Source organism: Canis lupus, chromosome 11, assembly GCF_048164855.1.
Source record: "Canis lupus baileyi chromosome 11, mCanLup2.hap1, whole genome shotgun sequence".
Lineage (NCBI taxonomy): Eukaryota > Metazoa > Chordata > Mammalia > Carnivora > Canidae > Canis > Canis lupus.
In genome coordinates this window covers 50,450,433-50,477,454 of record NC_132848.1, presented here as the reverse complement: position 1 = coordinate 50,477,454, position 27,022 = coordinate 50,450,433, and the positions used below count along the sequence as shown (strand labels likewise).

Here is a 27,022-nt window from a genome sequence, read left to right as displayed (position 1 = left end):
CCTTGTTTTTGTTATGTTGATTCAGTGAATGACCTAGGACTCCTTCTTGATGTGGCACATCTTCATGCAAATTTCATATAAACCAACTGTGCCTTTGGGCAAGGGGGATGCCTCTGGAAACTTGAAGAATGGCATTTGGTTTGACTTGGCTTAGGACGGGAAGCTATACTCTTTCTTAAGCAGTAGGGCTAAACTTCAGATGAGGAAAGAAATGGCCTTCCTAAAGATTGACTGTAGGTCAGGTATGAAGGGACAAGAAAAACAAGTAGATAAAGCAAGTGACTCTTAACTCTGCTTTTATTCAGGGGAGGTGGTAAGTATTAGCATGACCATTCAGGGGCAAAATTATTTAGATAGAGCCCACACTGGACTGGGGTCTTACCCATTCTGGCTGCTCTAGCTAATTTGCTTAATGGAGTCATTTGCTTGACTGAATGAATACTTGGTTTTCTCCATGTGTAATGAGTGGAAGATACTTACTAAAGAGGGTGACCAGTCCTGCTTTTTTGCCTGGGACTGTCCTAGTAAGCACTCACTGCCATAGTATAGGTTTTTAATAGTACGTCTTTTTATTCCCAAACTGCCTCATTGTGCATAATAAACTGTATGATCATCTTAGTAGTATAGTCTCTTACAAAGTGGCAAATTGGACCGTTCATTGATAGTTTTGCCTGGTAGTTTACTAAACTCAAAACTTTCAGTCTTCCAACTGGTATACATAGATCTTTTTGATGCAGTAGTTACCTTAAAAGTTGTATAACTCAAGGCTTGTTTTCCCGACAATTTCATTTCTGAAATGCTTTTCTCTCTTTTCTACTGGTCTTCAAGTGACAATGGATCTTAATGTTGTAACTTTAAGTTGATCTGCCTACTCCTTCCAGTGTTCTTCCTGGTTCATAATTTGTAGATCAGTGATGAGTAATATGCACCCAAAGAGTCTTGTTCTGAAGCCTGCAATGTAATCTCAAACAAATGCTTTTTTTAATTGAGGCATAACTGGCATATAACATTATATTAGTTTCAGGTGTACAGCCTGATTCACTACTTGTATGTATTTCAAAATGATTACCATAATAAACCTAGTTAAAATGCTTTTTGGGAAGAAACCTTCTCCTTGGCCACTTTGAATAAAAGAACCAGAGTAGCAGAAGCAGTTCCATTGGCCTGGTAGCTAAGCCCTTGTAGACACAAGGAAAACTTGATATTGCACTAGGTTGCCTGGTTTGTCCTGTCTAGCCCAAACATGGTGGAAGCTCTATAAGGCCTAGGCTGGGACAAGTGGGGCATGTCTCATTCATCTTATATTTCTAGAATGTAGCATGGCACTTGGTGATCAGAATGTTCAACTAATCCTAGTCCCTATCCTACTGATAATCCACAATGTCCTTTTGATCTGGTGTCTTTACTTCTCTGGGCCTCCTTTTCCCAAGTTTAAAGTGGGGATGATGGTAATAAAGCGCTCATTCTCTCAGAATTTATTGGTGGCCTCCTGAGTGCCAGGCATTGTGCTGGACACTGACCATGAAACTATGATGGAAAAATAGACATTATCCCTACCCTTATGGAACTTAGAGTCTATTGAGAAAAAAAGAATCATTAACTGAGAAATCACATACGAATATAAAATTAAAAGCAAGATAAATAATACGATGACAGCATGTAATAGGTTTACCTAGTCAGAAATGTCAGAAAATATTTCAGTGGGGTTTGACTGAAATGTGAAAGATGCCCGGAAGTTAACTAGGACAGCTATTTTGTTAACTTTAACAAGAGTTGTTTCTGATAAAAGGTGGGGGTGAGAGTTTAAAAGAAAATGGGAGGATTTAGATTGGGGATAGCCATTATAGATCATTTGTTCAGGAGGTTTGTAAGAGAAATAGTACAGTGGTTAGAAGGGAGAAATTGAGCCTAGAGAGCGTTTTTGTATTTTTTTTAAGAAGACATAATAGTATGTACAAGTGGAAATGAGCTAGTAAAACCGAAAATTTTGAGACAGGAGACAGAGGAGAATCACTGGAATCATAACCTTGAGTGGATGAGCCTGGGTGGAATCTAATACACAGTGACTGGTCTGAGATAGGAATACAAACAATTTGCCCCTATTAACAAAAGAAGATTGTATGGTCCCAGACATAGGTAGGAGGACATGGTGATTGGAGCTCATTGAGGGTTTCCTTGGGTTGCTTTTATTTTTCTCATTGAAATAAAAAGGAAGGTGATCATAGGAGCCTGAAAATTGGGTGTAAAGGGAGTCCGAGGTGTGAGAAGAAAGGAAAAGGAAAGAAAGAAAAAGATGAGAGTGAAAAGCCTAGGGAAATAGAATATGACTTTTCATGCAGTGTTAATGTTCCACTGCAGGGTAAGGGTCAGTCAAGTGGAGGATCAATCTTCTTGCTTATATATTTTTCTTCCACCACAGCAACTGGGTGGGGACAGGTAGAGAGGTGGATCTAATCAGGTTTGGGAGTTTGCCAAATGAGTGGACAGAAAGGTAAGGAAGTTGAGGGCATGTTGACAAATTGTTGACTATGGAATTTAAACTTTGTAAGAAGAAAAGCAAAAGTATAAGGGGAGCATGAGGGTCAGTGAAAAAGTACAGGACTAATGATTGTAGGTCCTGAAAGAGTTGGAGGAATGTTAGAGTGGGGAAAACAGAGGACATGATGGGTGAAAAGTGGTCATCAGCAGTGGGATGCTTAACTCTGAAATTACAGCTGTCAGGATGGTGGTGCTGGGTAATTACAAAGGGTAGGGAAGGATCATGGGAATAAGTAGCAGAGGTAGGCGACAAGGATAAGATTATTAGAAAAGAGGAAGACTGAGTCTTCAGGGAGGATTATGTGGATGATGATTTTAGGAGGCCATCACAGCAATGCAGGCATTAAAATAGTGGTGGCTTGGACAAGAATGTTAGTGGTAAAATGGCGAGAAGCAGTGGGATTCTGGATGTATCTGGAAGATGAAGGCAGAGCCAAACAGGATTTCCTGGTGTATTAGATATAAGATATGAGACAGACAGGAGTCTAGGATGGTTTTTGGCCTAAGGAACCAGAAGGACATTGTTACCTACTGAGGTGCAGAAGGCTGTCTTGGAGAGGTTTAGTGAAGGACTTCATTTTGGAACAGTTAAATTTGAGACCCTCATTAGAAATCCAAGCAGAGGGCAGCCCCGGTGGCCCAGTGGTTTAGCGCCACCTTCAGCCTGGGGTGTCATCCTGGAGACCCAGGATCAAGTCCCACGTCAGGCTCCCTGCATGGAGCCTGCTTCTCCCTCTGCCTGTGACTTTGCCTCTGTGTGTGTGTGTGTGTGTGTGTGTGTGTCTGTCATGAATAAATAAATAAAATTAAATTAAAAAAAAAAAAAAGAAATCCAAGCAGAGATGCCAAACAGGCAGTTGGCTGTTTCTGCCTAAAGTTCAGGGGGGAGGGCTGGGTGAGAGTGTCAGTCGGTACCTGGTAGCATAAAACTGTGCCCACAGCCACAAGGCTGAATAAGATCACCAGTGTGTATAAATTCTTTGAACATCCCCATAAGGGCAGGAATCTGTGTTGTTGTGGCTGATCTTGCCTCAGTGCCGATTCAGCATTCTTCCCTCCTTCTTACTAAAAGAATTCTGTTTTAAAGTGATCATAACATGACTGACAGGCACAGATGTGGCCCTGTGGTCTAGTTCTGGCCCATGAGTGTAGGCATAAGTCATGGGATGGGATTCTAGAAAGGCTAGGTGCCAGTATCATCTTTTTCTTATCCTTTGTCCTTGCCCTCCTTCCTGCTCGGAGTGTGGACAGAATGCTGAAAGTGCTGGAGGTCAGACAGTGACAAATACTCAATAGTGACTGCTGGACAGAAAGATAGAAAGTTCCTGAACCCATCTTGGCATTGTAGAGTCACACAACAGCCCTGAACTGCCTACTCTGGACTTCACATTAGGTGAGAAAAACAAAAGCTTTATTCATTTAAGCTGTTGAGGGGTCAGGGGGAGGTTATTACAACAACACACTACAAAGTATCTAGAAATAATCTAACAAGGTGCAAGATCAGTTTGATGAAAATGTATAAAACTTTACTATTGAATATAAAATAAAAGCAGAAAACATTAAGGCATACCATGTTCCTGGATTGCAAGACACAGTATTATAGAAAGATCAGTCCTCCAAAAATGATTATATATGCCTACTTTGGGCAAAACTCTATAAGTATTCTGATCAGCTTTGCTTTTGTTAGTCTGTTTATTCAGTCTGTTTATTCAAACTGAAGTCAGAAGTTAAACTTATTTGGAAGAATTTTGTGGAAAAAAGTCAAAACAATACTTTAAAAGAATAATATGAGGGAATTTGTTCTTTCCAGATATTAAAGTATAGTCCAGAGCTACCATAATTTAAACTGTATGGTTTAAACTGTATGGTTTCTAGCACAAAAAGAGGCAAACAGAAGAATGGAATGAACAGAATTCAAAATCGGTGGGGATTAATGTACGTTAAAAGTGGCTTTTCATATTAGAGCAAAATTATATTGCCATGCTACCACAAAAACAAATTACAGATGGGTTAGCCACAAAATTTAAAAGAACTACAAGCAAACATGGAAGAGCTTTATGGAATGATTGAACAGCCAAGGTTGCAGAGTACAAGAAAAAATAGAGCACAGGCCTGGAGGCCTCAGAGTTCCATTCAGAAGACATTTACTAGATGCCCAGCATGAGACCCTGTGCCAGGTGCTGGGGACAAAAGATGAATATGATATCTTTCGAGGATGTCTGCAACCATGGGGAATTGGAACTTAAACTATAGCGCAGAATATTTTAAGTTAAATATCATGGGCATTTTGAAGTTAAACCTGGCTGCTGTCTATTCCAGAATATGGTGTCATCCCATCTCATTTGAAGCCACAAGACCCTTTGGAATACTTGGTTTTCCATTAGTGGAGTGCTCATGTTGAGGTATCTATACATCTAACCCTGACCTCGGAGTTAGCACTTGTGTTAATACTGGAGATGGAAAGAAGGGACAGAATGGAAAAAACAAAAATACGTATTTAGTTAGTCTTCTCATTTTGGCTTCCTGCCTGAAATCAGTCATAATGAGTTGGATTTAAATAACAGATCGTAGAGAACTTCAGAATGACTGGGCTCATTGCCAAAGCAGCCTGTTCGACAGGAAGAGAGATATAGATTTCTTCCCACTCACTCATTTTATACGGTGAGGATGATTCTGTGCGTGGAGTCTAGGTTTATTATTTAGAGGGAGAGTAGGATAAGCAGACTCTGGTCCTGTCAGCACTAAAAATTACCTTTTTAGAAATTAAGTCTTTTCCCCAGAAAAGATTTGCTATTCTCTTAGCTCATATCAAGAATTTAAATAAGGATTATAATACCCCTGCCACCAGTATTTTTAAGGAGAAAAGTCCATCCCAGAAAAATAGAAATAATAATAATAATAATAATAATAATAATAATAATAATCTAAACACTACAGGGAACCCTCTCAGATACCAGAGAATTTGTTACAGCTGTATAGTCCGCCCCATGTGACAGGCAGAAAAATCTAAAGTTGAAGATGCAGTGTTGAAGGGAAAGATGGGGTGATAAAGAGAGAGCAATGGAATAGCCCAGCATTGTTTTGTCTCAAGTTTTGAGTCTTGTTTTATCTAAGTAATGATTGCAAATGTAAGTCTCCAAGTTTGTTGAAGAATTTTACAAAAGCAATCAAGTAACAGAGGGATGAATGCCTTCTACTAAAAACTTCTCACGTCTGAGGAACTTTCCACCTCCTTATCACCAGGCCCACAGTAACTGGGGAGGTTTTCTGCAAGGGAGCAACTCGCCTCTGGATGTCTTTCTCTGGTCACAGTGGTGGTTCTTAGATCACTTGACATTTGCCCACCAGCTTCCCAGGTTTGAATCTCTTGGCAATGAAGAAGAAAGTGGAACCAGACCTAAGGTTTGTTCAAGTTCTTTGCTTCATAAGGTTAAAATGATTCCATGAAACTAAAACTCAGTATGCCAGTTGAGCCAAATTCGGTGTAATTTGCTGCATGGGTAACCCAAACCACTAAATTTCTAGTAAATCAATAACCTCACTTTACCTGTAATGGTACCCTCAAGGAACGTCTAAAGGTATTTTGGTCATTTTCTTTTAACTTGATTTTCATTATTTTTCCCAGTTGAAAAAGTAATACAAATAGTGTAAAAAATACAAATAATGAAATATAAAAGTTGGAAAACAAAATCCCCTGTAATTTGAGAAGTAGCCCCTTTTTAATTTTTTTCCTCAACCCTTTTTCTACACATAGACTTTTTCATGTATAAATGTTTTTAACAAATCAGGATATATATTGTACCTGGGCAGCCCAGGTGGCTCAGTGGTTTAGTGCCACCTTCGGCCCAGGTCGTGATCCTGAAGACCTGGGATCAAGTCCCATGTCAGGCACCCTGCATGGAGCCTGCTTCTCCCTCTGCCTGTGTCTCTACCTCTGTGTGTGTGTGTGTGTGTGTGTGTGTGTCTCTCATGAATAAATAAATTAAAAATAAATAAATATATATATATATATATTGTACCTATTCTCTTTGTAATATAGCATGTACATCTTCTAATGTTAGTACCTACATATCTACCTTGATATGTTTCATCATATGTTATGTAAGTCATCTCCAACAGTTCTGTTTGCAAACACCATAGCGCATTGTTCCAGTGTTAGTGCTCTTTCCAAGCATATGCACGTTTCATTGTTAATAGCTATTATGAAAAACCCCATAAAGGTAAATATTATGTCATGAAACTTTTGTTTTGGTGTATGTGTCTTGTGTTGCTGCTAGGTTAAGATGTAAAATTCATTCTTTATTGTGGGTTGAGATACTTTTTTAAAGTATGAAAACTGAGGCTCAAAGGCACCTTTCTCTATGGAGAAGTCCCTTCTGCCTCCCCCAAACTGAGCGTGTTTCCTCCCACCACAGAGCCTTTCATTGTGCCCAGAACAGCCTTCCTTTGCCCTCATCCCGCCCCTTTGGATGTCACCCCAGATAGTATTTTCTCAGAAAGGACTTACTCAACTCCCAGACTAAATCAAATTCCCTTTTATAGGCTCTCCTTGCACCATGTAACTTTCCTTCACTTCTACACACAGTTTAGGACTATCCATTTATGTATATGATAACAGCATCTAACTAATATCTTCTCTACAGATTGGAAACTCCACAAGGACAGCAACCTTGAATTCCCACCGCTATCCATGGTATTGGAACCTCACCCCCCTTTTATTTGTTCCTTACATCCTCAGATTATTATACCCAGACCTTATTACCATTGATTATCCATTATTTACCTCGATTCCTCCAGATAGAGTGTTTGGCCTCAGTCTCTGCATTAGCTCAGGTTCTCTAGAAAACAGCCTGAGAAAAAACTTATATACTCATGCTTTATTGGGGTTTACATTCCCAAGTCAGGAAGAGCAAGGGAAAGTAAGTCCAGGTAGTGGGAAAGCAAAATAAGGTTTTGCATACAGCCTCATAATAAAACACTACCAGTGACCAGGTTGTCTTTGAAGAAGTTTTATGGAATTGCAGTGGCTCAGATGGTGGAAGAGTGGAAGGAAGGTAGCAAAGAGAGGGAGTTTATGTGCTTTCTCCTTCCTATCTCCTGTTTCTCACGGGTCACAGGTGATCCTACCAAGCATGGATTCCCCCATGCTTCCAGGTTGCCTACTGTGGGCAGTTGGTAAGGAAATAGGTCCGGTTGGGTCAGACCTTTGTGTTGGAGCTACTTTGGATCCCATTGCAACAGGTGTGATAGAGGCCACATTGAATTCTGGTCCTTATCTCTGCTTCTCCAGCAAACAACAGTAACTGCAGTAACAGGCAGCCTTCTTACGGAGTCTCTGGCTGAGGATGAGGGTAGGAGTCACTGAGTGAGGCTGGATGAATCTGGGAGCCTCATAAAGAAGCCCACTATAGCCTCTGGAGCATTAGAATTGAGGTTCTTCCAAACTTTGTTTACTAGCTACCTCATGAATGCCCACCATTCCTCCTTTTCCCCTCAGTTATTCCTTGCTCCTATTCTGTACTTGTGTAACTAAATGCTAACTCTTGTAAAAGATGAAGAAATAGAGGTTTTTCAATACCTAGGTTACCCAGTGCTGCTATAAATTATGAGGCCAGGGCTGGTTTGCTTGAGAGCTGGTTAGACAGCTGGGTTAGAGTTGAGTAGAGTCTCTGCTTAGTATTCTTAGAGATGTAGCGGGGAGGGAACTAATCTAAGCAGAGAGTGCACTACCATTAAAAAAGGAAATTAGAAATTCAGAGCAGTGAGATCTCTGTGCCTCATGGAGAGTTTGGCTCCTGTGTGATTGATACTGGAAGCTGTTGGAGTTGAAAATGGACATGAGTCAGGGGCCAAGAAAACTAAAACTGACAATTAATTGGCCCTTAACCCATCACATCTTTCAAAGAGGAAAACATAACCCTCCATGTCCCACCTCATCCCCAAGATAAAAACATCAAAAACCCTAGGAGAGGATATGCAAAACCAGACTATGTATGTCTAATTTGACAAAGGGTTATTTAAAAATAAATTGCTCAAGGCAAAGCACAGATGAAGAGAGTTCCTTTGGGCTTTGGCCAACTCTTCACTAACACAGTCTGCTGGCCCCAGTGAATAGAGCCGGAACCAAAGAAAATAGTCTGAAATCACAAATTTGCCTCCAGAAACTTTATCTTGGTCTTGTTTGGGTTTGGGTTTTGCTAACAGCTTTATTGAGATATTATTCACCATTTAAGGGGACAAGTCGATGGTTTCCATAGAGTTCTAAACCATCATGATAAGTTTTAGAACATTTTCATTACCCCAACAAGAAACCTTGTTTTTCTACATCCTCATCGCCGCTTGTTCTTCATCTGTATTTTTTTTATTATAGCCATCTTAATGGTTGTAAAGTGGTTTCACAGGGTGGTTTTAGTTTGCATTTCCTTCATGGATAATAACACTGAGCATCTTTTCATGTGCTTATTGGCATTTGTAGATCTTCTTTGAAGAAATGTCTATTCAAGCTCCCTGACCACTTTTTATTTAGATTATTTTTCTACATCTTAGGGGTTCTTTATATATTATATATCACACATATATATTTAAAAGCATATAATATATAAGAAAATATATAAATATTATATATAACATGATATTGCTGTAAGCCCCTTATCAGATACATGATTTATAAAAAATTTCTTCCATTCTGTAGGGTTTTATTTTCACTTTTTTCATAGTATCCTTTGATAAACAAAATTGTTGATATGATATCAAATTTATCTATTTTTTTCTTTTGTTTCTTGTGCTTTTGGTGTCATATTTAAGAAACCATTGCCTAATTCAAAGTCATGAAGATTTACACATATGTTTTCTTCTAAAAGTAATAATTTTAGCTCTTACATGTAGATCTTGCTCCATTTTGAGCTAATTTGTATATGAAATGAGGTAGAGATCCAATTGATTTTGTTTTAATGTAGTTATCCAATCATTTTAGGATTATTTGTTGAAAAGACAGTTCTTTCCTCATTTAATTATCTTGCTACTCTTGTCAGTAATAAATTGACCATAGACTTACAGGTTCTATACTATAAACATATAGGTTAATTCTATTCCATTGATCTTTATAGCTATACTTAATGCCAGTACCATACAGTCTTAAGTACTGTAGCTTTGTAATAATTTTGAAATTATGTCATGTGAGTCTTCCAACTATTCTTTTTCAAGATTGTTTTGGCTATTCTGGATCTCTGGCATTTGTGCATGTATTTTAGGATCAGCTTGTCAATTTCTGAAAAAATATCAGCTGAGATTGTGATAGGGATTGCATTGAATCTGTAGATCAATTTGGGGAATATTGCCATCTTAACAATATTAAGTCTAACAATCCATGAACATGGGATGTATTTCCACTTATTTATGTCTTTAATCTCTTTCAACAATGTTTTGCTGTTTTCAAAGTTTAACTTTTACACTTCTTTTATTCAGTTTATTCCTAAGTATTTTATTCTTTTTGATACAGTTGTAAATGGAATTGTTTTCTCGTATTCATTTTTTTAATGTTTGCTGCAATGAATGTATAAAAATAAAATTGATTATTTTGTACTGATTTGTATTCTGCAAACTTACTGAACTCACTTATTACTCTTAATAGTTTTTTAGTGGACTCCTTAGGATTTTCTGTGTGTAAGATCATGCCATCTGTGAATGGAGATAGTTTTACCTCTTTCTTTCCTCTCTGAATTTCTTTTCTCAAATTTTCTTGCCTAATTTTTCAGACCAGAAACTCCAGTATATTGTTGAATGGAAGTTGTGAGAGTGGACATTTTTCTCTTGTTCCTGCTTTTAAGGAGTAAGTGTACAGTATTTATTAAGTATGATTTAGGGGGTGCCTGGGTGGCTCAGTCAGTTAAGTGTCTGACTCTGGATTTTGGCTCAGGTCATGATCTAATGTTTGTGGGATCAAGCTGAGCACAGAGTCCACTTCTCCCTCTCCCTCTACTCCTCCCCCTGCTCGATCATGCTCTCTCTCTCAAATAAATAAATAAAATCTTTTTTTAAAAAAAGTATGATTTAGCTTTGCTTTTTCTGTATGTGCCCTTTATCATATTGACGAAGTTCCCTTCTATTCTTAATTTTTTACTGTTTTCATCAAGTAAGAGTATTGAATTTTTTTCAGATTTTCTCTTAATCAATTAAAATGATCATGTGGGTTTTGTCTTTTACTCTATTAATGCGGTATGTTACATTAATTAATTTTTTAAATATTAAACCGATCTTGCATTCCTGGGATAAATTCCTTTTGATCATGGCTTATGTTGTAGGTTGAATGTGTCCTTCAGAAATTCATGTTGAAATCCTAACCCCCTCTACCTCCGAATGTGACCTTATGAGCAAATAGGTCTGTTGAGGATGTAAGTAGTTAAGATTAGATCACTCTCATTTGAGATGCACCTCTAATCTAATTGAGTCATGCCCTTTGTAAAAAGAAATTTGGACATAGACATGCACACAGGGAGAATGTCATGTGAGGATTGGAGTTATACTACCATAAGCCGAACTACCAGAAGGTCGGAGAGACCTCTCAGAAGGAACCAACCCTGCCAACACACTGATCTCAGACTTCTAGCCTCCAGAACTGTGAGATAATAAATTTTTGTTGTTTAAGCCACCCATATTATACTTTATTATGGCAGCTGTAGCAAACTTACACAATGAATTAACCTTTTTATATATTACTGGATTAGGTTTGCTAGTTTATTGTTGAGGAGTTTTGCATCTGTATTCATAACAGATGTTGATCTGTTTTCTTTACTTGTGATTTTTTTTGTCTGGAATTATTTTCTTGGTGTTCCTCTGGCTTACCAGATAAGATGGTAGGTATCAACCTACCTGCCATTTATAGTAACTTATTCCCAGTGAGACACAGAAACATTAACCCTAATGTTTCTGTGTTATATTTATAATATAATAAAATATTAGAACTCTATTCCCTCCCCCACTTTTTTGTTCTTATTATTGTCAAATTATTGTTATAACTATGTATGTCACAAGCCCAATAAATACATTGGTATAATTATGACTATATAATTTTATGTCTATTAACCTGATAAAAGAGAGGGAAGCAAGAGACTTCATCTTATAGAGTTCATTATATTAACCTTTTTATCCACCATTCCTGGTTCTCTTCATTTGCACCTTATTTTCTAAGCAAAGAGGATCCATTGAAGAGTTTTAGTGGGGAAAGGGAAGTGAACATTTAAACATGTGCAGCAATTTTAGGACAATTGCTCTGGCAGACATGCATTATGGGAGGTGCAAGTGATAGAAATCCAGGAGGTAAGTTAAGAAGCAACTGCAGCAGTTAAGGTACAAGTTAATAGGAGCCTAGGTTTGGCTTAATTTTGGCCCTGTTGCCTGTATTTTGCCTTCTGTAACTGGGAATGTCTAAGTCAGTGTGAAGACACTGACTCAGTCCACATGAGTTAAGTACATTCATTAGGACTTGTTGATGAACTGATATCAATCCAGGGATGAACCCAAGATGGGAAAAATGCCTGGTCTGGTGATTTGAGGGGGCTCAGAAGGAGAGACTTTTCTCATGGCAAGCCTCTGTGGAGAACATGATGCCTAGCAAGTAAAGCCCATTGAAGGACATGGTGATAAAAGTAATTGCCACACAGTTATGTGTGAATGCCAGGGAGGAGGGGGAAGGGAGGAGAAGGAGAGATTCTTCTCCAAGCACGTGTCCCTGCAGCTGTCAGGATGAGGTTACAAACCATGGAAGGGAATGCAGAATCCCCCTTCCCGTTCCCAGGGCAGATGACCTTTCAGAAATTAAACAAATCAATTATGTGTCCTCAGAGGAAACGTGTTTGACTGCCCTAATTCAATGGGCTCTATTGTTTCAGGTGAAGCCAGGTGATTCAATTCATCAGTGATATCCTTGCTAAGTTTCGTCTGTAAATTTTCCTCTGGAATAATTTTGTAAGATCAATATTAGACACACCCCTGCATGCAGTTTTTTAAAAATACACAAAGAATAAAGAGCATTCTCCCCTTAAGTATAGAGATAGTATTGGTGCTATAAATCAGGCATAGTGGTTATTCTAGTACAAGCAAGAGGTAACCAAGGCCTGAATGAGGTAGTGGTGATAAAGATTCAATTGCAGAATGCTCGTAGAGGTAGTTGAGGTAGCAAAAAACAATAACAAATGTCTGGAAGTTTAAGAATACTAAATGATTACATCAATCAAAGAATTGATCAGAATGAAAATTAGAAAATACTTAGAACTAAAAAAGAAGAAATATACAAACTATCAAAAATAATAAAACTACTTAGTAATGCTGATTTCATACTACTGGAGCTGAGAATATTATTTGAAATTACTGTGCCCCTTGGCATCTGCAGGGTTAAATGCATGTCTGCAGAATTCTCTCAGGAAAATTCAAGAAATATGTTATCACAAAAAAATTTAAAAGGAAACAAAACAAGAAACAAGCCACCGTCGGAAGCAGCAGGGAAAAACAGCTGAATGAGTCAAATCCTTCGCACATTGGAATTATTAGGCAGATTACAAAATAAGTATATTTAATATGTTTCAATAAAAGAAAAGGAACACAATTCACTTGAAGAAGGAAAAAATATGTTTTAAGTGATCAGGTAGATCTAATAATAAAAGAAACTAAATGAGTTTTGGAAATGAAAAATATAATTGGAAATTTTTGCCATAAAGAAAATCAAAATTTCTGTAAAATCAAATGTATCATTTCTGTTACCTTTATATTTATCTATCTAGAATTTAATTTGATATGAGAGAATCCAATTTCATATTTTCCAGATGGCTACCTTCTTATCCTATTTATTAAATATATCATTTTACCCCACTATTTTGAAATGTCAACTTTACCAGGAACTAATCTCAATATTTATTTGCATCTATTTCTGGGTTATGTATTTTTTACCATAGAGCTTTCTGTTCATGGGCTGATACCAAACTTATTTTTTTTAAGATTTTATTTATTTATTTTAGAGAGAGAGCATGCACATGCATGAGCTGGGGGAGGAGCAGAGAGAGAGAGAGAGACAAGCCGACTTCAGGCTGGGCGTAGAGATAGCAAATTGCTTTAATTACTATAGTATTTATAATACCTTTTAGTATCTGGTAGGGCTATTCTTCCTTTATTACGCTGTTCCTGCTTTATTCCCAAAGTAATGATACTGGTATTTTTCTTGAGAAAGTTCAATTTATACATTTACTTATAAAGGATTGCCATCATATTCTATCATCTCTCTACCTAAGAATATGTCTATTTATTAATATCTTTTTAAATGACTCTTCATAGTGTTTCCACATTTTCTTCGTGTGAATCTTACACATTTCTTCCTAAGTACTTTATCATGTTTCTTGTTTTTGTAAACTGTATATTTTTTGTTATATTTTCTAGGTAATCATCCATATATTGGAGAACTATTAATGTGTTTTAATTTTTTTCTCAGCCACCTTACTAAATTATCTTACTCTTGGTAACAATGATTTTTTAAGTTGATTTTCCTGGCTTTTCTCCTGTAACATCATTTCATTTGCAAATAGTAATGTTTTCTTCCTTTTCCTTCATGATTTCATTTTTTTTCCTTTTCTTCTCTAATGGCATTAACTAATATTGGCCAAAGTTAAATAATACCAGTTGTCTTTCTGATTTTAATGAGACTCAGTATTTCACTGTAAAGTTTCTAGCCTTTGAAATGCTATATGTATATTTTTCATGCTAAGAAATTATTCATCTATTACCTATACGGGTAGAGTCTTTTTAGATGCCTTTTCAGCATCTACAGGAATGTTCATGTGGTATTTCTTTTTTGACTTATGTTTAAATCATGTTACAATCATCTTAATATTGAGCCATCTTTGCATTTGGGGTATGAGTTTTACTTAATCATAATATATTTGATTAATGTGCTAGATTCAACTGGCTGATATTTTATTTACAATGTTTAGGGATTGGACTATCTTAATGTTATACTGAATTTACGTCTTTTTTTAAGATTATTTATTGATTTATTCATGAGAGACACAGAGAGAGAGGCAGACATAGGCAGAGGGAGAAGCAGGCTCCCTGCAGGGAACCTGATGTGGGACTCGATCCCAGGATCCCGGAATCAGAACCTGAGCTGAAGGCAGACGTTCAACCATTGAGCCACCCAGGCATCCTAAGTATTTGTATGTTTTGGATCATCTGCATGTTGCCTTTATGCTTGAACTATTCTTTGGATGGAAATAAAATTCTGGGATCATAGTATCCCTTAGAATTTTGAAGACAGTGAATTTCTATAATGTTGAATGCTGCTCTAAAGAATAATGAAGCAGCCTGATTTCTATCTCTTCCCCTTGAGGTGATTTGATTTTCTGTCTGAAAGATCATATCTTTGAAGTCTAGTAACTTGATTAGGTCATGTTCTAGTACTGATTAATCTTTGTTAGTTCTTCCTGGAAGATGGTGTGCCTGTTCAAATCTATGGATTCAAATTTTTTACTTCAGAATTTTCTTGAATTATACTGTGAATATTTTTTGCTGATTGTTCTGTTGTCTTCTGAATGCATATTGAACATTAACCCTTCCTTATCTTTCTTCCATGTAGATGATTTTTCCTCTAATTCTTTAAAATTATTTTTTTATTTTTAAAAAATGTTACTTATATTCTTAAAATGTTATTTAATTTTCTTAAGCCTGTCTTCCAGTTTCTTTAGCTTGTTTTCAACAATATCTCTTCTTTCTGCAGTTTCCATTTTTGTGTGTCATTACTTTTCTACATCTTCCCTGGGCTCATTCAGGTCAATTTTATTTTATCTGCTGTTATCTTATCACTTCTTTCTTCAGTCCTTTTATCTGTGCTTTGAACCTTAATTCATGGAAGCCACTTTTTCACTAAGTTCTTTGAATCCACAAGAAGTGTATTTAGTCACATTTTCCAACCATTCCACAATCAATTTTCTAACATGTGTTGAATTTTTCTTATTTCTTTTGTCTTTTTTCCTGCAATGGTTTTATCTCCTAGTTTATTAAAAAAGTTTTATTGAAATATAATTCGCTTATAATCTACCCACTTAGAGTGTACAAATTGATATTTTTTAGCATATTCATAAGGTTGTGAAACCATTCCTTATTCCTTTCTGTTATTTTCATTTTTTAACACAATCCTTTCTGAACTACCTATATGGAGAAAGAAAATGGGAGAGAGGCATCAGAGGCTTTGAACAACTTCTAGGCTAACAAGTCCTAACTCATAATAAAGCCCTACATCCTTGAGGTCTAGTGGAGTGTATTGTGAGTGTCAATTCAGACTTTACATAACATTAATTGAATAGAATTGGTAGCTTCAGTGCCATCCATTAACCTAGTTTCCCTATTTTCAGAAATTTTTCTTGCAAGAATGTCATGTCTGTGTGGTTTCACAAGGGAGTCAGAGAATTCTAAAACCAGTTTGCAAATGTCAGCCTTCTTTTAAACAAGTTACTATTGCTTTTGCCCCTCAGGGCATACAGCTAACTTGGAAAACTGTGCCTTGTTCCCTCTGCTTGAGATCTGCAGCCATGGGTATTGTCTCTTGGCACCCTTTCTCTGACCTAATTTTCACTGTATTTGGCAGTCCTTCTTTATAAATAACAAGGTTCAGATCATAAGTGTTGCCTGATTCCTCCTAGATAGAGTTTTTATTTCATTTTTACCCTTGTTGTTTCTGATTGGTTTTAGAAAGCAGACAGGGTCTGTCTTAGCTCCAGCTGCTATAACAATATACCATAAACTAGGTGTCTTATAAACATCAGAAGTTTATTCTCACAGTTCTGGAGGCTGGAAGTCTGAGATCATGGTTGGGTTCTGATGAGAGCCCTCTGCAAGGCTGCAGACTGCCTTCTCACTGAGTTCTCACATGATACAGAGCAGAGAGAAAAAGCAAACTCCAACTCTTATAAGGGCACTTGTTGCATTCATGGGGCCTCCACTAATCCTGTTTCCAAAAGATCTTGCCTTCTAATTGCATCACACTGAAGGAACGGGTGTCAACATATGAATTGTTGTGGGGGGCATAAACATTCAGTCCATAAGAGTCAGAGATTTCTTTATTCTTCCATCTTAAAAGTTGAGACTGATAATTTTATTATTAATTTAGTTCTTCTCTTGGTTATTTTTTAAGCTTTAATATATGTAAGTCCTCTATTTCTTGTCCAGCTTAGACTGGACAGCTTTAGACTATATATTTTGATTCACTGCTTTGTGTAAAGTAAGAAAATAAAGATATCTATAATTCCTTCACCTTTGTTTCTCTATTTTTTGTTTCTTTTCTCCATTTTCTTTTGCCCTGCCACATATGCTATCATTCCATTATTTTTTACGGCCTTGAGATTTAAGGCATTTATATCTTTGTAACTGTAGTAGAAGTGTCCGGGTGTTTTGTTTTTGCCTTGTTTTGTTCTAGGTTTGTTGGTCTGTTTGTAAGCTAATTCTAAAACCTAGAAAAAATAGCAATTGATTAAATTTTTATGAACTCTAAATATTGTGAACTGTGGAGTAAAACAGTATCTTTAGGACCTCAGAAAAGGAAACATAATTCTATGCCACTAACTCTTAACATGTATCACTAACATGATACACGTTCCAAGTACCATGTGAAACAATTATCTTTCTTATACTCCGAGAAAAGTATACTATATTTTAGTTGCTTCACATTTTCTGTAGATTGCCCCCTCCAGGCTTTTAATGACCTGTTTTTCCTTTTAAATATATATATTATTTCTGATATATACAATATGACATTCACTGTAATATTAAAAAGTCCATTTTTTTTTACTATACTAACTTTTTTGATAAGAATCTACTTTCTTCTTGAAGGTTCCTTGCTGGTATCCAAATGGGACTAATTGCTTTCAAAGTCTACTGCTTATTTGTCATCTGGGATTTTTTTTTTTTAAATCACACTCCTAGGTAGGTGTCATTTTCTTAAGCTTAACTCTTTCCCATACCTCTTTTTTTGTTTAACTAAAATACATTCTTAATCTTTTTAATTTAGAAAGTATGCATGGGATACAAATACCTTAGGACTTACATATCTGAAAATAGCCATTAATCTATATTCTTACTTGATTGCTAGTCTAGCTGAGCATAGACTTCTAGGATAAAGTTAATTTTTTCTCTGAGAACTTTTAAAGTATTGCTATATTCTAAAAAATGATTCAACTGAAAAGAAATCTGATGCCACTTTGATTTTTGCTCCATTATAGGCAATATACCTTTATTGAGGACTAATTGGCATTCAATAAATTGCACATATTTATGTGCAGTTTGGTAAGTTTTAACATTTGTGTATATCCATGAAACATCTTTTTCTCCTCTCCTCCATTCTGGATCTCTTCTAATGACCTTTAAGTTAACTAATCCTGTTCTGTCTAGTTTTTAATTCCTTTTGAATTCTTAACTTCAGCAATTACTGTGTTTCCATTTGAGAATTTACTTTTGATTCTTTCTTTTCAGTATTATTTTCTAGTTCTCTAGTGAAAGTATCCATTTTGTCCTGTATCTTCTGGAACGTATTAATCATAGTTAAAGTTATGCCTGATAACTCCAATATATCTATACCAGCCATGAGTCTGTTCTAAAGTCTGTCATATTCCTTGGTTGGGTCAGTTGGTTCTATCGCTTGGTATGTCTGGTAATCTTTTAATTGAATGCCAAGCTTTATATATGAAAATTGGACATATAATTTGAGGCTCTGGCTGTTTTCTCCCAGAGATTTACCTACCACTTGGAAGGCAGAGTAGGGACAGATGACTATAAATGAATCTGGGACGAGCTGATTCGAAGTTGGATTTCAGTCTCTTGAGCATACTGTTCTACTTCCATCTTAACCGTATACATATGGTGTTTCCCTCCCAGAGTCTTAACTAGAAGTCTGAGATGTATACCAAGACCCCTTCCCATTAGTACACACCGATCTCTAATTCTGTCACCCATCCTGAGAGAGTGCCTTCAGACTTGATTGGCTTCCCATGTTCTTAGGGGCTGCTCATTGCTGTCGTGCTTCAGCTCTTGCCCTGAGATATTTGCTATCAGCAAATTCACTGAAAGGAAAAGTTGTATGGAATGTAGCCCCCACTTCTTGGAATCCTTGTCCCCAAGTCCAGTCAGTGATCTCAGCTTCCAGATTAAGAAACTGAAAAAAGGAGCAAATGAAATCCAAAGTAAGCAGAAGAAAGAAAAGAATACACAGGAGCCCAAAGTAATGAAATGGAAAACAGAAAAAGCAATAAAGTCAATGAAACCAAAAACTGATTTCTTTCGCGGGGGGCGGGGGGCGGGAATAAAAAATGAAGGTAAACCTCTAGCCAGCCTGATGTAAAAAAGAGGAAGAAAAAGAAAACCCAAGTTCCCATTATCAGGAATGAGGGGTAATGTAACTTCAGAGCCTATTGATAAGAAAAATAATAAAAGAACAAGTTTATGCCAATCCAACAACTTAGATCAAGTAGATAAATTCCTTGAAAAGTAAAAACCACCAAAGCTCACTCAAGAAGAAATAGGTAACCTAAATTATGCTATTTCTATGAAAGAGATTGAACTGCTAGTTTAAAACCTTCCTACAAAGAAAACCTCAGACCTAGATGTCATCACTGGTGTATTTAACCAAACATTTAATGAGGGAAATAACACTAATTCTACACAAATACTTCAGAATACTAAAGAGGGGACTACTTCCAAACTCATTCTATGAGGACAGTATTACCCTTGTCCCGACAACATAAAATGGGGGATCAATATAATAAATATTAGCAATATAAAATACTTATTATCTTGAGGTGTTTATGTTGGGGGGTTGCCTAGTTGGCTCAGTCAGTGGAGCATGCAATTCTCGACTCAGGGTTATGAGTTTGAGCCTCACATGTGGCTTAGTTTACTTTAAAAAGTTTTAGGGTGCCTGGGTGGCTCAGTTGGTTAAGCGTCTGACTCTTGACTTCAGCTCAGGTAATGATCTCAAGGGTTGTGAGATCAAGCCCTGCATCGGGCTCTGGACATGGAGCCTCCTTGAGATTCTCTCTCTCCCTCTTCCTTTTCCCCCACCCCCTCTCAAATAAATAAATAAATAAATAAATAAATAAATAAATAAATAAATAAATAAAGTTTAAAATTGTAATACGTAGAAATAAAAGTCATGACAATAATAGCGCAAAAGGCAAGAAGAGTAAAAAAAAAAAGGTTCTATAGTGAAAATACAAATTTATGTTAGAGTCTAGCAAATCAAGATGCATCTTGTATGGTACTTGCTAGGGTAACCATGAAAAGAATAGTAAAATAATGTGTAATTAACAATCTAATTAAAAGGGAAATAAAATTATTAAAAAGCATTTGATTGATTTTTCTCTTCAAGTGCAAGAAACCAGCATCGAACAAATGGGACAAACAAAACACAGGGTAAGATGTAGATGTAAACCCTAATACATCGATATTTACTTTAAATATAAGTACTTGGATTAAAAGGCAAAATTTTTCAGTCTGGATGAAACGACAGAAACAAAACCATGGAGCTCAAGCAGGAGAGCATGTAGGGAGAAGCAGAGAGGATGCATTTTCAAGCAGCTTTCAGAACAACCTACCAGGAGTGTTCATCAGAGTTAGGGACACATCCTGAAGTGTAAGATCTCATCCTTTGTGCCCAGTAGCAAGAGGAAAATACATAGACTGGTGCCAGACCTTTTGCCGAGACCAGATTTGGTTTGAGAAACAAAAGGAGATGGACTAAACAAGGAATCACCACTTGAGTTCAGCAGTATGCGCAACTGATAAATGTGTAACACCTGCCTCTCTAAGTGTAATTCCATCATGAACGTTGATATTAACAAGTCAGATGAAAGTGAAACAAAAGATTTGTTCAAACTTCACTCATCCACCAATTGTGTGAGTTCTTTATGAAATTGGATCATAGTTTTTGAATACTAGAAGAAAAGGGTTGTTTTTTTTAAATTTCTATTTACAATAAAATGGTACAGATGTGACATATTTTTATGTTTCATCTGCATTATTAACATTTTCTCTATCACTTAGATCTAGACCAGGGTTCAGCCAACTACCACCCAAGAACCACATTAAACTTAGTTGACATAACTCATAAATTATCCATTCTGATTTAAATAACACAATGTTTTGATAGGTGCCAAAATATATGAATGAGCTCTTTTTAGAAGTCAGATATTGTACATCGTTTCTTTTTCCCTTGAACTTCTATTTTCTTTTCACTTCTTTCACATAATTTGATCCCAGCGCAATATTGTTATGCTTAAACATTTTTATTGATTATCCTATCATGTTTCTTGCAACAAAAATAATTTACAAATTAAAATTTGTTTTAATTTCTTGTGTCCATAAGTCTTATTGCTTTCTCTAATGAAGTTATTGCAGTTATCAGCAGGACACAATTAAAAAAAACATTATAAATTTTGACAAATGATTAAAAAGTAAAAGTTTACTAGAAAATTACTATTGAATTATATTGGATTCTCAATTAGCTCATGTAATGACAGGTAAATATTTAAGTATGACTTATTTTCAGAAAGAGATGGGCTTAGCATCAGTTCTTTTCTTCCTTTTAGATGTTATAAATGTAAAAGCTGAGAACCTTCTTCACATAAATAACTGATAAAGGGAAAAGGAGTTTTAGTTTTAAAATATCACTCAAGGCTTGGAAACCCTTTCAACTTTACCTGCCAAAATTATATAGTAATCCTCAAAAATTGTTATTAATGATATATCATTGGTAATTTGATTAGATCCTCCTTCAACTTTTTCAAAACCCAGGAATTAGAAACCCCCTAACTTGCAAAAATTTTTGTTTCTAGTCTTTAAAGCCATTCAGTTTTTGATAGTTTTGACAAAAGAGCCTTTTCTTAGAAAGAAAAGTTTCTTAAATAACATTACTGTTATTTATCTTATTTTTAGAAAAATCTTATTTTTGTAGCTCAAATTAAAGTGAGATTTAAAAACCAACACAAATATGAAACTTATACAGTCTTTGTGAACAAAGAATAATAATCATGCTGAATTTCTGTTTGTAGGACATCCTGAAATATCTTTAAAAAGCAAGACAGAGGGATCCCTGGGTGGCTCGGCGGTTTAGCGCCTGCCTTCAGCCCAGGGTGTGGTCCTGGAGTCCCGGGATCCAGTCCCACATCGGGCTCCCTGCATGGAACCTGCTTCTCCCTCTGCCTGTGTCTCTGCCTCTCTCTCTGTGTCTCTCATGAATAAATAAATAAAATCTTAAAAAAAAAAAAAGCAAGACAGAAAGATACTGAACAGTTGTAGAGATAAGTTAGCAATTTATTAGTGCTTGAAAAGGAGCATGTTTATAATTACATGTTTGATATTATTAGAAAAGCACATCATATCTGAGGGAGGAATTATGCCTAATTAAATAAAGGTTTTTAAAGTTCAGGATATTATGTTCCAGTTTATGTTTTGGGAACATTTTATCCTACACCTGTACGGAGATAGATGTTCTATTTTTCTTAATAGACTTTATTTTTTAGAGCAGTTTTAGGTCACAGCACAGTTGAGCAGAAAGTACAGAGATTGCCCATGTACTTCCTGCCATGGCTGATGCACAGCCTCCCCATTATCAACATCCCCCACCAGAGAGGTGCATTTGTTACAATTGATGAACCTACTCTGACACATTATCACCTAAAGTTCGTAGTTTACAGTAGGTATTACTCTGCTGTTGTACCTTCTGTGGGCTTGGACAAATGTGCAATGACATTTCCACTGGTATAGTATACAGAGTAGTTTCACTACCCTAAAAGTCTCATGTGTTCATCCCAATTCATCTCCCCCTCTCCTCTAATCCCTGGAAACCACTGATCTTTTTACTATCTCCATAGTTTTGCCTTTTCCAGAATGTGATGTAGTTGAAATCATAGAGTGCAATCTTTCCATATTCACTTCTTTTTCTTAGTAATAAGCATTTAAGTTTCCCCCATGTCTTTTCATGGCTTGATTGTTCATTTCACTCTAGAGCTGAATAATATTCCATTGTTTGGATGTTCCAGTTTATCTGTTTGTACTGAAACACATTTTGCTTGCTTCCACGTTCTGGCAATTACAAAAAAAATCTTCTACAAACATGTATGTGCAGGTTTTTGTGTCTCCAGCTCCTTTAGGTAAATACGAAGCAGGCTCTTTCTGTATTGCATAGTAACAGTATCTATAGTTTAGTAAGAAACTGCTAAACTGCCTTCCAAAGTGCTATATACCATTTTACCTTTCCATTAACAATAAATGAGAGTTCCTGTTGCTCCACATCCTGACCAGTGTTTCTGTTGTTGGTGTTCTGGATTTTGTAGGTATCTCATTGTTCTATTTGCATTCCCCTGATGGCATATAATGTGGAGCATCATTCTGTGGGTTCATTTGCCATCTATATATATTCTTTGGTGAGGTCTGCTAAGGTCTTTGATCCATTTTTTTTTAATCAGGTGGTTTTTCTTATTGTTGTTTTAAGTGTTCTCTCTATTTTGGATAATAGTCCTTTATCAGATAATATCTTTTGCAATGTTTTCTCTCCATCTGTGACTGGTCTTTTCATTCTATTGATAAATGTTCTATTTTTAAGAATGAAATTTCAACTACTCTGTGGAAAGTCTTAGCAAAAGGAAAGTTTTAGACCATCAGTAAGTGGGAGATGTACAAAAAGTTTATTAATAATTGTTGCTTTATATATTATTTACATTAAAATCTATAACATATCCAATTATAACAAGAATACAAATATTCTAAATGTAAATAAATATAAAAATATATAATAATACAAACTTAATAAAACATAGTAAAAAAAGTAATTGATCAATCAGCAAGATGTTGGCTAGTAAAAGCAAGGGGGCATATGCCAAATAAAAATAGATATTAGGGAGTTTTTTTGTGTGTGTGAATAAGAGTATGCACTTTAGCTACCTAAGAGAATACCAGGAAAACTACAGTAAAATAATCTGGTGGTAAGCATTGAATTTATTTAACTGTAGAACTAAAATTAAAATAAATGTGGGTTTTTGGATTACAGAAAAGATTGTTAAATGTAAACCTAGATATTATGGGGCAGCCTGGGTGGCTCAGCAGTTTAATGCCACCTTCAGCCCAGGGCATGATCCTGGAGTCCCAGGATCGAGTCCCATGTCGGGCTCCCTGCATGGAGCCTGCTTCTCCCTCTGCATGTATCTCTGCCTCTCTCTCTCTGTGTGTCTCTCATGAATTTAAAAAAAAAAAAATTATGAAAAAGGAATGAAGTAACAAAGTTGAGAGGAGAAGGAAAAAGACATGAATTATTAGTGTAAGTGTAGCAAAACTCTTAAAAGTTGGCCGATCAAAAATCATTTAGTAATAGAGGTATAAATATCCTCTTTAAATGATATTTTTAGAACAATTTTTTAAGGAATATAAAATATGGAAATACAAAAAACTATAAGTGTGCAAACAATGGAATTTCACAAAGTGAACATATGCATATACTCATACTGAAAGGAACTAGATCAAAAAATTGAACATTGCCAGTCCTCAGAGGCCTCTCCTTCCCTTCTCACAGTCACTCGAGGGCATCCATTGTACTAAATTCTAACAATATATTAGTTTTGTGTGTTGTCTTGTGTCATGTGTATCATGTAATTGGACTCATATACAATAATGTGTCTGATTTCTTTTGCTCAACATTATGTTTCTGAGATTCAGTCATGTTGTTGTAAGTAATAGTAACCCATTCCTCATCATACATGTAGAGTACTCAATTACATATCACAAGTACCCACTTTACTGTGAAGGGGCATTTATTTGGTAGTCTTTAGGAGGAAGCTATTATCAATAACTTTGCTATGGATATTCTTGCACTTGTCTATTTGGTGAACACATGCCTGCTTTTCTGTTGGGAATAATTATTTAAGGGAGAAAATGTATTAACTTAAATATGCAAAAATATTATCCTTGTTGTAGAACATGTGAACTTTGTTGATCTCACCAAAAATTATAACTATAAAAAGAAAATAGGAGAGAGGAAGTGGATAGGTTTAAGAGAGCTATAGCTTTATCTATTAATAAAAGGAATCAATAGATAATGCCTTATATAGATAGTATTATAAAATATGTTATTATAATTTTAATATAATTTTGATATTTATATATAAACAAAACTTTTCTATTCAAAAAGAAATTATTTTAAAATAATTTATAGAAGGGAAGTTTACATGTCCACAAGTTTTCCTAGTTAAGAAATTAACATATTTGGATATCATTTAAAAATATGGAGATAAATGTCAAAAGAGATTGCCCCAAATAATTGAAATTCATTATCTCAGATGAGTGAGGAGGACTTCTTTTTGTAATAAGTCTTAAAATCTTATCCAACTTTTCTCTAAGCCCCCCTGTATTATTTAATTTATTACCATGTGCATGTTTTATTTTAGTAAAATTAAGAGTTTGTTGGTTTAGTTTGATTTGGTTTGGTTTTGCACAAGGACAGCCAGCAATAACTTAACATAAAAGTGATTGTGAATCATATAAATGTATCTGACCAAAACCAAACTAAATGTACCCCCAATTCAACTTCCCTTTAGCCAGATCCTGAAAATGCCCCCACCACTTGAAGACCACCTGACACTTAAGTGAATAACTCAGAGACGAAAGTCCAAAGGAGAAGATATTGGTTTTTTACTACAGTTCAGTATCTTACCTTTTTAAATTTTACACAAATATGTGACCTTATAAACATAATGTTAAGGCTTCTCCCAGGGTCCAGGAAGGAGAGGTGCAAAGAGAAGAAGGTAGACTAAGAGAAGCAGTTTTCTTTCGTTTTTGACAAACATATTGGGCCAGTCAGATTACTAGAAAACTATGTTTCAAAATCAGACCCATCTAGGAAATGATGTTCTAGATGTCTGTAAAAATCACAGTGAAAGGAGCAAGTTCTGACCAGGATCTTTTGATTTTTTTTTTCTTCCTCCTGTTTGTTATCTCTAGGAGTAAGAAGGCAAAGCTGACTTATCCATAGCTGGCCTCTTAGAACAAGATGTTAATTGGCAATGCTATATAAAATTCAGATGTAGGAAAAAGGGTAAAAATCAAAGATTCTACACCTTCCATTTGGAATTCCTGCAGCAGTTTTACCAGGTCGGTACCATTTTACTTAACCACTGTATTATAAACCATTTTGTTGTTGTTGTCTGTTTCATGCTTAAGGCTCTATAATTTCATGGTATGAATCGTATCTTTTTCATTAATTCATTGCAACAAATATGTTTTCAGTTCTTAGTATATATACAATTTTGTGACTGTGTGAGGCAATGGAACAAGAAAGATGATTAATATATTTTCCTGGTCTGAAGGGGCTTAAAATTTAGGTACAGAGAATTTCCATGCTAGGAATTTATCCTACAATACATTTACAAAAGTTCACCAAGTTGGGGCACCTGGGTGGCTTAGTCAGCTAGCAGTCTGACTCTTGATTTCAGCTCAATCATAAGATTGAGCCCTGTGTTGGGCTCCGAGCTGAGCATGGATCCTACTTAAGATTGTCCCTATCCCTCTGCCCTCCCTCCCCTCCTTGCTTGTGTGTGTGTGTGTGTGTGTGTGTGTGTGTGTATGTATGTGCACTCTCTTTATCTTAAAAAAAAAAAACACAAAAACTCAAGTTATGTTACAAGGATATTCACGGGGGGATCCCTCAGTGGCTCAGTGGTTTAGTGCCTGCCTTCAGCCCAGAGCTTAATCCTGGAGTCCCAGGATCGAGTCCTGCATCAGGCTCCCTGCATGGAGCTTGTGTCTCTGCCTCTCTGTCTCTGTCTCTCTCTCTGTCTCTCTCTGTGTGTGTGTGTGTGTCTCATGAATAAATAAAATCTTTAAAAAAAAACAAAAAAAAACCAAGGATATTCATGGAAGCATCATAATAGGAAAAAAGGGGGAATGAAGGGATAACCTAAATGTGCAGTAGTACAGGACTAGTTAACTTATAGTTCACCATACAGAGCAACACTCTATAAGTCTCTCTTGGGCAGCCCCGGTGGCTCAGCGGTTTAGTGTCTCCTTCAGTCTAGGGCCTGATCCTGGAGTCCCTGGATCGAGTCCCACGTTGAGCTCCCTGCATGGAGCCTGCTTCTCCCACTGCCTGTGTCTCTGCCTCTCTCTCTCTGTCTCTCATGAATAAATAAAATCTTAAATATATATATATATATGTCTCTCTTAACCAGGGTCCTCATCCACACCCCAGAAAACAGAAAGTGATTTGAGTGACTCTATTTTCTCAGTTCTCCCAAGGATCATACATGACCACTACCTTTCTGGATGCATAGGAGAGAAGTTAATTCGTGACATACATTGTGGCCTCAGAGTATTAAGACAATTCTTTAATGCGACCAAAGTTAATATGGAAATATCTGCAACATGTAGTATAAAGGGAGGAAAGCAAGATGGACAACAAACTGTCCCTTTT

General features: G+C 36.2%; 1 long non-coding RNA gene across 1 annotated transcript in view; it reads left to right on the top strand.

Annotated features, from left to right (window-relative positions):
* The first annotated feature begins 3,943 nt into the window (after positions 1–3,943).
* LOC140600162 (uncharacterized) overlaps positions 3,944–27,022 on the top strand; it is a 181,648-nt gene continuing 158,569 nt past the window's right edge. The window contains exons 1-3 of the long non-coding RNA XR_012003349.1: positions 3,944–5,940; positions 10,293–10,366; positions 25,555–25,704. This is a non-coding gene — a long non-coding RNA (uncharacterized lncRNA). The remainder of the gene's footprint in view (positions 5,941–10,292; positions 10,367–25,554; positions 25,705–27,022) is intronic.